General features: G+C 32.4%; 1 protein-coding gene across 2 annotated transcripts in view; it reads right to left on the bottom strand.

The window, feature by feature from the left end:
• Positions 1 to 8,224, bottom strand: part of LOC106872761 (uncharacterized) — a 417,879-nt gene extending 409,655 nt beyond the window's left edge. For both annotated transcript variants that reach the window (XM_089358676.1, XM_089358664.1), the window contains exon 1: positions 8,119 to 8,224. The gene's annotated coding sequence lies outside the window, so the exon portion shown is untranslated. The remainder of the gene's footprint in view (positions 1 to 8,118) is intronic.
• Positions 8,225 to 9,852: the final 1,628 nt, after the last annotated feature.

Below are 9,852 nucleotides of genomic sequence, written 5' to 3'. Positions count from 1 at the left end.
TAAATAACATCTTGGGTGTTTATCTTCATTTTCCATTATTCTTATATATATATATATTTATATATATATATATATATATATATATATATATATATATCACACACATGCATGCACACATATATACATGATGCCTCTGTGTCTTCTCATGCAAGCATTTAATTATATGCAATGTATAAGTGTATAGGGACATTATGATGAGTATATCCACAATTTGTGGATATGAAAGGAAATGAAAAAGACAGAGAGAACAAGGCATAGTGTTTAAAGAATTTAAAATGTTCAAAAGAAATATGACTACTTTTGTTACTACACAATATCACTACTTGTGTTTTAAAGTCGAAATTTCAAAAATAGATAAAAACTTCAATAAAAATCAGGGTGGGGTGTGGGGCATATAAACATTACAATTCCTATTCTGTGTAATATTTCAAATGTTTTCAAGATCATTTATATTTTCATTGTTTCTTTCACCTATAAATTAGGATAGAGGGATTCATTACGTCAGAAAAGGAAAAATAATTGTTTGTCACAATTGAATGCTATCATAAATAGGACTATACCAATTTTAACAACTGTCTCTTCTATTCATGCAGTGTTACATAGAAAGGAAGCAATATTCAACCTAAATACATATTAACCATATTGAATTAATTAAGCTAGAGAAAAGTTTCGTGACCAGATTTGTAACAAAATATATTCATTATGCATTTTAATTAATTTAAAAATAATCGACAATTTGAAAGAATTTACCAAAACAACAACTAATATCACTACTAATACAAAAAGTTTGTAGTTGTTTTTACATAAAATTATTATGGAAGATTTTGATTTAAAATATAAACACTTTAAAACTAGTTTTGGACTGATGGTTGTCATACTTACGGCAAAAAAGTTTTCAAAAAAATTTTTTTTTTACATTTGGTTTCAAGATATTAAAAAATGAAATACTTCTTTCATCAATGAAAAGTAATTTTGAAACAAGAATTATATGTATAAAGCATTCTAGCATAGCAAAAGTAAATTTCATTATCTTCAGAATTATATTCAATTGCTACCAAACGTCAACAATTAACATCCAGACAATGACAAGACAATTGTCTTGGATAAATAGCAACAAATAATAATGAAATCAAACCACTCATTATCAACTGTAAATGACTAATACGGACTTCAATGAAATTGCTATTAGACTTCAGGGAGCTTAAAAATTGCTATTATTATTACAATTATTATTGTGTCAGACAAAATGCTTTGTAGCTTTTCTTCTGGCTTTACATTCTGAGTTAAAATTCCACCAAAGTCAACTTTACCTTTCATCCTTTCAGGGCTGATGAAATATACAGCAGTTGAAATCAACTAACTCCCTCTCCCAAATTTCAGGCTTTTGAGTTTTTATTATTATTATTATTATTATTATTATTGCAGCAAGCTGGCAAAATTGTTAGCACATTGGGCAAAACACTTAGCAGCATTTCAGCTGACGACATGTTCTGAGTTCAAATTCTGCCAAGGTCGACATTGGCTTTCATCCTTTCAGGGTCAATAAATTAAAGCACCAGTGAAACACTGGGTCAATGTAATCGATTAGTCCCCTCCTCCAAAACTGCAGCCCTTGTGCCTTTAGTAGAAAGAATTATTATTTCATAGGATTTAAAGCTAAACAGTGCTGCAAAAGATTTCAAGCCTCAATCAATAATTATGAGTGTTCTGCCATTATCACCAGTTAAATGAATAACCACATTCATCACCAGAATCTAACAAATGACTTCTCTACGTTATGATGTATTTTATTAGTGAACTCTACACCATCTAACCAAAGAACAGTTTTGACACACAAAAAGATAATTAAATGATTAAACAAGCAGTTTCCTCATCTCAAGTTTGTAACATAGTTATTATGAGTTCAAATTCTAGGGAAGTTAATTTGATGTCTAGCTTCAAGTCAGCTCTCATTGACAGGTCAGCTAATAATACCTTGTCTTCTGTAGGCTATAGACCTGTTCAAACAATGAAGCACAGCTAACAGATTTGTTCGAAATCAAACATGTTGCTGCCTAGATGAGAACCACACTGCATTGATGATTTGTATGGAGTGCAATGTGACATGGTGAAAATGTACTGTTCCACTGTCTTACTTTTCAAGAGTCTCCCACAGAGAAAATTCAATGCACCAAGAGTAATCCTTTCTATTTAGATATGTGTTTCTACAGCCACATAGCATTACTTATTTCAAGACTATCATAGACTGACTACTTTGTATGGAAATATCTGAATCTCAGTTTTTGAGATTTAGATTGTCAGCTTCTTTTTATCTGCTACATGATTGTCCAAGGCATCATTGCAAAATGCTGAATTCATAGTTTCAATTTTTAGTTGGGATAACTAACCTTACATTGGACAAGTGTACAGATTCTACCAACATATCAATACTTTTCAACAGAAGTATCTTGTCAAAATTATCTCTACTTAAATGTATGTCTCAATTCTGGACACAGCTTTGAAGACACTGTCATAGGTTCTCACAGACAAGACACTAGATGCCTTCCTGATGCAAGGAATGAAGCCTGAGTATTTGAGAGAAAATATTATATTTGTAAATAACAGCTACAACTAAGAATTGGAAGTAGACTGCCAACTCACACTTTACAAGAGTCTGTTTTACATACTAAGGCACCAATCATCTCAATATTTCAAACTTATAGGAATGGAAAGCAGATATAAAATATTAATGAATCATACATATTCACACATGATTTAGCCAGAATCAAAGATGAAAAGTGAATGGTGATTCAATTTAGAAAAAACTCCAATATGGGAAAAAGTGTCCATGGGTTTACACACATTAATAATGTTAGAGGTGGAAAAGACTGAAGATAATCTAAGAATGCAGAATACAGAATGACTAAAACAATGAAAATACAAAAACATGCACACAAATAGAAATATGTTATTGCTAGTAGTGAAAGAGGATAAACAGATGAAAAAAATTTGTCTCTTGAATTTCCTAGGATTACAGTTTCAAATGTTTGCCAAGTGGCAACTAGATAATGAGATTTTAACAAAAAAAATATGGTAGTCCTACATGGTGATAAATCTGCAAGGATTGTTATCCAGGTGTACTTAAGCTCAAGGAACAGTATTCTAATACTGGCTATCAAATTCCCCTTTTGTGACCTAATGTAAGAAGCCAATGAGGTTTTGATTTCTAAAAGATTATATGTGAGAATAACACCTGGATTTAGACTAGTTTGAAGTCATAACCATGTAAGCTTTACAGTTGTAAGCGTTAACTATACAGTGATACATTAAATCTTTTGCCAAACAAATTCCAAAGATCAGTTTTGGTATCAGTGAAGCAATCGAGTATGATGTATTGGTGGTTACTCATTTAGTTCCTTTTATTAAGAGGTATTAGAATATGGTAAATTATGGTTGAAGTTTGAGTGAGAGGCATTTGAAGTTTTAAGATTATTTTTATGATTATGATTTAACCCTTTAGCATTTCAATTACTGTCAAATGTAATACTTATTTATTCACATAGTTTTTAATTAATCATGCATTAACCTGTAACATTGAAATTTTGATGGTGTGATTGTTTATTTTTAGAATGACATAGTAGGGCAGGTGTAAGAGGCCAGACCTGACCAGTTTTCACATAAAACTGAATATTTTGGCCAGATATATCTGGTTTGAATTTCCAAAGTGTTAAAGCGAAATGTACTTTAAGGAGTTAAAGAAGTTTTGAGTGTACGGGGGTGGAATTTTTTTGTTAGGTTCATACTAACAAAGAACACTGGGGAGGCAAAGAGTAAAATCAAGACAATTTGCTTTTGTGAGGTGAGCCTTGATGGTAATTCAGATCCAAGTTTTTGAAAAAAAATTGAAAAGGATTTTTCTGAAACTATCAGTCGTTGACTGATCAGTTGAGACTTGCCAGCATTAAGTCTACTGCAGTTGGTTTTCTTTTAATTTTTGTGAATGAAACTGAAGATAAAATAGGGATAAATTCTTAGTTTCATAGGGTTTAATATACAAGTCTCCTGATTTCCTGATAACTTCCAGTTTATAGGATAGGTCATTCTGGAATTTGTTGAGGTACTTACTGAATTTTAAATTCTTGCACAAAGAGATTTAAATTTTTTTTTTTTTAAAGATGGACCCTTGTTAATTTTAAAACTGAATTTATGTTCTATGTTGTTGTTATCAATGGAGTTATTAAGGTGATAAGTGCTCCATCAAAGTTTTCTTTTTTCTTCAAAGGTCTTTATTTATAGTATTGATAAGTTTGGGATTGGGAAGTCAATTTTCTGACAAACCCTGGTGTAATGGTATGAAGTAGAGACAAAGGTCTCAGCTTGTATAACAATTGTCATACATGGTAGCTTAAGAATTAATAAGAAATCCAATGAGATCTTCCAAAATTAATAAAATAAATACAAAACAAAGTGCTAAGGAAAGGGAGAGGTCAGTATCATTAACTAAAACCCTTAAAGATGATTAGCATCATGGTGCTGTGTGTGAATGTGCTGAATAGAATTAACTAAACTAATCAAATAAACGTATTTTTGCTACTTTCAACTACTTGTCTGTTAGCATGCTGAGGTACCAAAGAAAATGGTAGTTTGTATTTCCAACCAAATAATTTAGTGATAAAGATAGAAAAGCAAAATACAAATAGTTTAAGGTAAATAATCCTATTAGATGAACAAACACTATCACAAAATTTATAAAGGGTTTTTTAATCGGTCAGAATGATCAATAGTAATATTTAAGGCCTACTTTAGCATACTGGCCAGGAGTGGTTGTGTGGTAAGTAGCTTGCTTACCAAACACATGGTTCCGGGTTCAGTCCCACTGCATGGCACCTTGGGCAAGTGTCTTCTACTATAGCCTCGGGCTGACCAAAGCCTTGTGAGTGGATTTGGTAGACAGAAAGTGAAAGAAGCCCGTCGTATATATGTATATATATGTGTGTATGTTTGTGTGTCTGTGTTTGTCCCCCCAGCATTGCTTGACAACCGATGGTGGTATGTTTACGTCCCTGTAACCTAGCAGTTCAGCAAAAGAGACTGATAGAATAAGTACTAAGCATCCAAAGAATAAGTCCTGGGGTCCAATATGCTCGACTAAAGGCGGTGCTCCAGCATGGCTGCAGTCAAATGACTGAAACAAGTAAAAGAGTAATATCCAAGCTCAAATATTCTACCTGCTTTATATTCAAACCAACCAGATACATCTTCTCTCACCTACTCGATAATGTCATTCTAAAAATAAACAATCATCAAAATCTCAAAGCTATGAGATAATGCATGATTAATTCAAAACAATGTGAATAAATAAGCATCATATTTGACAGAGTAATCTGAATGCTAAAGAGTTGAACACATAAATAAGCATGACAGAAATAACTGTGTGAACTTTTAAAGACTCGGCCTATAAAAATAATGCATTTGATAGATTCTACTAAGATATATGGAAACTTTCCATTTTCTCTTAATATTCACTGATTATGCCAACTTCTTAACCAATAAATAATGCATTACATCACAATTTTAAAATAAAATTTCTAAATTTTAAAAATGTAAACATTTGAGATAACTAGTTACCAATAAAACATATTTAAACCAAAATAACAATATTAAGATATATTAACTGATTTTTTAGTCTCCTTGATTAGAAATTTCTTTCTCTCTCTCTCTCTCTCTCTCTCAATCTGAGATCCATAATGTACTACCCACAGCAAAATCTTGAAATACCTTGGTCCATATATTAATCTAAATATCTGCTACAAGATTTATAGCTGAAATAGTAACATAGTAGACATTATAGGTCAAAGATGTTATCGATCTATTTACTATTCAAATCTATGGAAGCAACTCTTGTAATAATGAAAATATTTCAGGTTACACATCTCTCTCATCCAGTATTGAGTTCTTGATACACAAAAATATATAATTCAAAGGTTCCACACTATCAATAGTTTTGGGATCTATGTTACATAACTTTTCACATTCTATGCTACATAACTTTTCATAGTCTATGCTATATAACTTTCCATCTGAAGAAGATACAAACTGAAGTCAGGTAACAAAAATAAACTCACTCCTTAACTAAACTATTGTTCTGAATTTTACAAATGGCTGGTTGTTTAGCCCCAGATCAGCTGTGATTGAGCTGACCTATGATCATAAGCATTCCAACCATCTTACTTTAAAACAGAAGAGAATGAGTGGAAGGAAATTTGCCTGTTATTTCCAGTAGGTTGAATGACCTCACAGAAGTTCCTTTGTTGGTTTATTCTGTTCCCAAATGGTTTATTATTGATTAGACACTTCAGAACCCTGCTGGTGCTATCTTAATCTAAAGCAGATTAGGGTTGGTAAAACTGCAGAAGAGATTTTCTTGTCGCATCATGGAAGAGAGATTATCTGGTCACAGCACTCATATCCTCATACTGATGAATATCATGTGCAGCGTGTCATTTCAGGTAATGTCACAGTCTCTTCTAGAGAAATGGTAAAGTGGAACTACATGAAAGGAAATAGACCTAAAATGGCAACAAAACAAAATAACTATTATGAATACAAAAAGGAAAATATTGATGGCCCTACCCCAACATTGGTCACAGGCTGGACTGATAAAAGAATAAGTAAACCACTCAGTACAGAATTGATCATTTGAGGAATAAATCATCACAAATTTAAGAATTTAATATATCAGATATTATAATCACCAATTTGAGACAGAAATGAGAAACAGGTCCACTACTGTTTGCTGTAGTGAAGTCAGTTTTGTGCTTTATTGGTAAACAATAGATTTTTGTTCAAGTCTGTTCAATGTTCCTGTTCTATAGTTTCAACTTGTTTATGCATAATGATTTTGACATTAATTTACAAACTCATACCAGCTGTAAAGAGAAAGTGCTAGATCCATAACTAGGCAATCAGAAGTTAAAGTTTGCGAGAGTCAGTCCTTTCCTTGCATTGTGCTCCCTACGTAAAGCATGTTACTTGCTTGTTATTTAACTCTTCATGTTTGGGTGGTTATAAGGAAAACTGAGGTGACAGAATCAACAGAACATAGGATAAAGAGGGAGGCAGTAGTGACAGCGACAATTATTTCTTACATAGACACAAGGTTAGAAATTTTGGTGAAGTGGGCTGTCAGTTATAGTAACCCCAGTATTTAACTGCTACTATATTTTAGTGACCCCCCCCCCCCCCATTTCCCCCAGAAAGAGGAAAAGTAAAGTCAACCTTGAAAGGATTTCAATACAGAATATGAAGAGCTGAAACTTAATATTGAAAAGTATTTTGTCTAACACTGCAATGTTTCTGCTGATCCACTGCCATGATGATGATGATTATTGTTACATAAGCAGCAGACACTGCTGCTCTTTGTATACTGGACAAGTGTTTCATTATTTTAGAGTGCTACATTCAATGTTTCTATGAACAAATCATCAATAGTTAAGTCATACTACCCAGAGTGAGAAGCTCTTAACAACTCAAAACCTGAGATAAGCTCTTCTATGTTACAACACAGCTTTGGAATGGCAGTGGAGAAAAAGATAAAAGAAAAAGGAAACAAAAACAACTGCCAAACTATTCACAAATTTTCATTTTGGTTTACCAAAAACAAAACCAATAAACTAGCCTCCAAAAACTGCTTATTATCATCTACTGCTTTGATCATTCATTTCCAACCACAAGAATATATTTTGATGCAAAATTTATGTATATGATATATGTTTGTATTGCAAATCAATAAAATGAGAAAACAGAAAGGAAAAATGATCTCAGTAGTATGTTAAAAGATAAAAACTATATTTATGAATATGGCTTCAAATGGCATAATTAGAAAGAGAAAAGAATGCATAGAATTTTAAAATAAAACAATTCTTGTAGTAAAAGCTTTATGTCTAAAAAAAATGCTAATATTAGCAGATAATTTTCAGCATCAATAAGACTGGGAAGTGTTTATAACTATAAGAAACAGAAGAATAACTCTCTCTCTCTCTCTCTCTCTCTCTTTCTATATATATATATATATTTCACACACACACACACACACACACACACACACACACACACATATAAATAAGTGTGTTTATATACCTGTGTGTATAGTCATTAAATTTCTTAATTCAGTTTGTGCAAAATATTTTCATATTATTTTATTTACTTTTTAGTTGCTTCTTAGTTGGTTTACTCATTTATTTTCAATCTGCAATATAATATTGAGAGATCTAAACTGAAGCTAATAATTTTACTTTCTTATAACAGGCAATAAAACTGATAAATTCTAAATTATGTAAACAACAAACAGAAAAGATGAAATACCAAAATAACAAAACAGCACCAGGTGAGGTAGATTTCTCAACTCTAAAGAGATGCTCACTATCATAAAACACAGTAATTATTCTACAACATTCTTTTTCTCCTCCCAGCTACTAGAAATCAAAAATCAAACCAGAAAATAGTTTCTGTGTCACATTAGTTTTATTGCTACATTTCAGAGTCAAATAGGTAATTACTGGAATGAACTATTGTCCACTAGTAATAACATATTAAAAGGATCAGATTAAAAGGAGCTGGCTGTCCATTAAACTAGATTCTAAACACTACCTTCAAACATTGGCTTCTTAGATGAGAGTAGAGTAATGCTTGGCATTACTCTACACTCAGATAGTAAAGACATGGTGATTGCTTCTTTGCTGGTCACGTGTTAGTAATATTTAGGTTGTACATGCACACAGAAACCCAGACAATATATACATGCACACCACTCAAACAAGCACACATTAACTGCTACACATGAGCATTTGCACACACACATACGAAACACAGCTTCACACACATACACACATCTATATGCTCACACACATATACACACAGCTTCACACACATACACACATCTATATGCTCACACACATATACACACATCTGTAAGCACATACACACATCACTCCACACAACACACACACTAGGTTACTTATACAAATAAACACACTCCCGCACACACAGGCTCACATAATATTAAGCTTTCCACACATACATTAGGCAAGGATTATGGCTGCATTCACCAACTTAAAAAAGGAGACCATCCAGAAGAGTTGCAGGAGATTCTGAAGTCATCTGGAGACCATGGTTGAAGCCAATGATGATTTTATTGAATAAATTTACTCTTTAGTGTCTCAAGATATTTTTATATAATTTTGGTACAGATATCTGTTAAAATGAGATGTCAATGTTATTTTCATTTTTGCATAATTTAGACAATTTATTCACCGCACCTTGTATATATATATATATATATATATATATATATATATATATATATATATATATAAGAACACTCAATCAGTTGCAACGACGAGGGTCCCAGCTAATACGATCAATGGAACAGCTTTCTCATGAAATTAACATGCAAGTGGCCGAGCACTCCACAGACACATGTGCCTTTAACATAGTTCTCAGGGAGATTCAGTGTGACACAGAGTGTAACAAGGTTGGCTCTTTGAAATACAAAGTACCACTCATTTTGGCCAGCTGAGTGGATTGGAGCAATGTGAAACAAAGTGTCTTGCTCAAGGACACAACGCGTCACTGGGAATTGAACACACGACTTTACGATTGTGAGTGAAATGCCCTAACCATTAAACCACATACCTACACACATACACACATATATGAAACTGTTACTTAATTATGAAAAAAAACAACCAAATCATCAGAAATATTAAGAAGGACACAGAACCAAACAACACACTGCATGAATTCACTCAATGAAAGAAATTGCTATTTCATAAAGCATTTATTTAAAAGTTTAATCTTGTCTTTTAACAACAA

The sequence above is a fragment of the Octopus bimaculoides genome, chromosome 10, assembly GCF_046866305.1.
Source record: "Octopus bimaculoides isolate indiv1 chromosome 10, ASM4686630v1, whole genome shotgun sequence".
NCBI classification, from domain to species: domain Eukaryota; kingdom Metazoa; phylum Mollusca; class Cephalopoda; order Octopoda; family Octopodidae; genus Octopus; species Octopus bimaculoides.
This window is presented reverse-complemented; position numbering and strand designations above follow the sequence as displayed.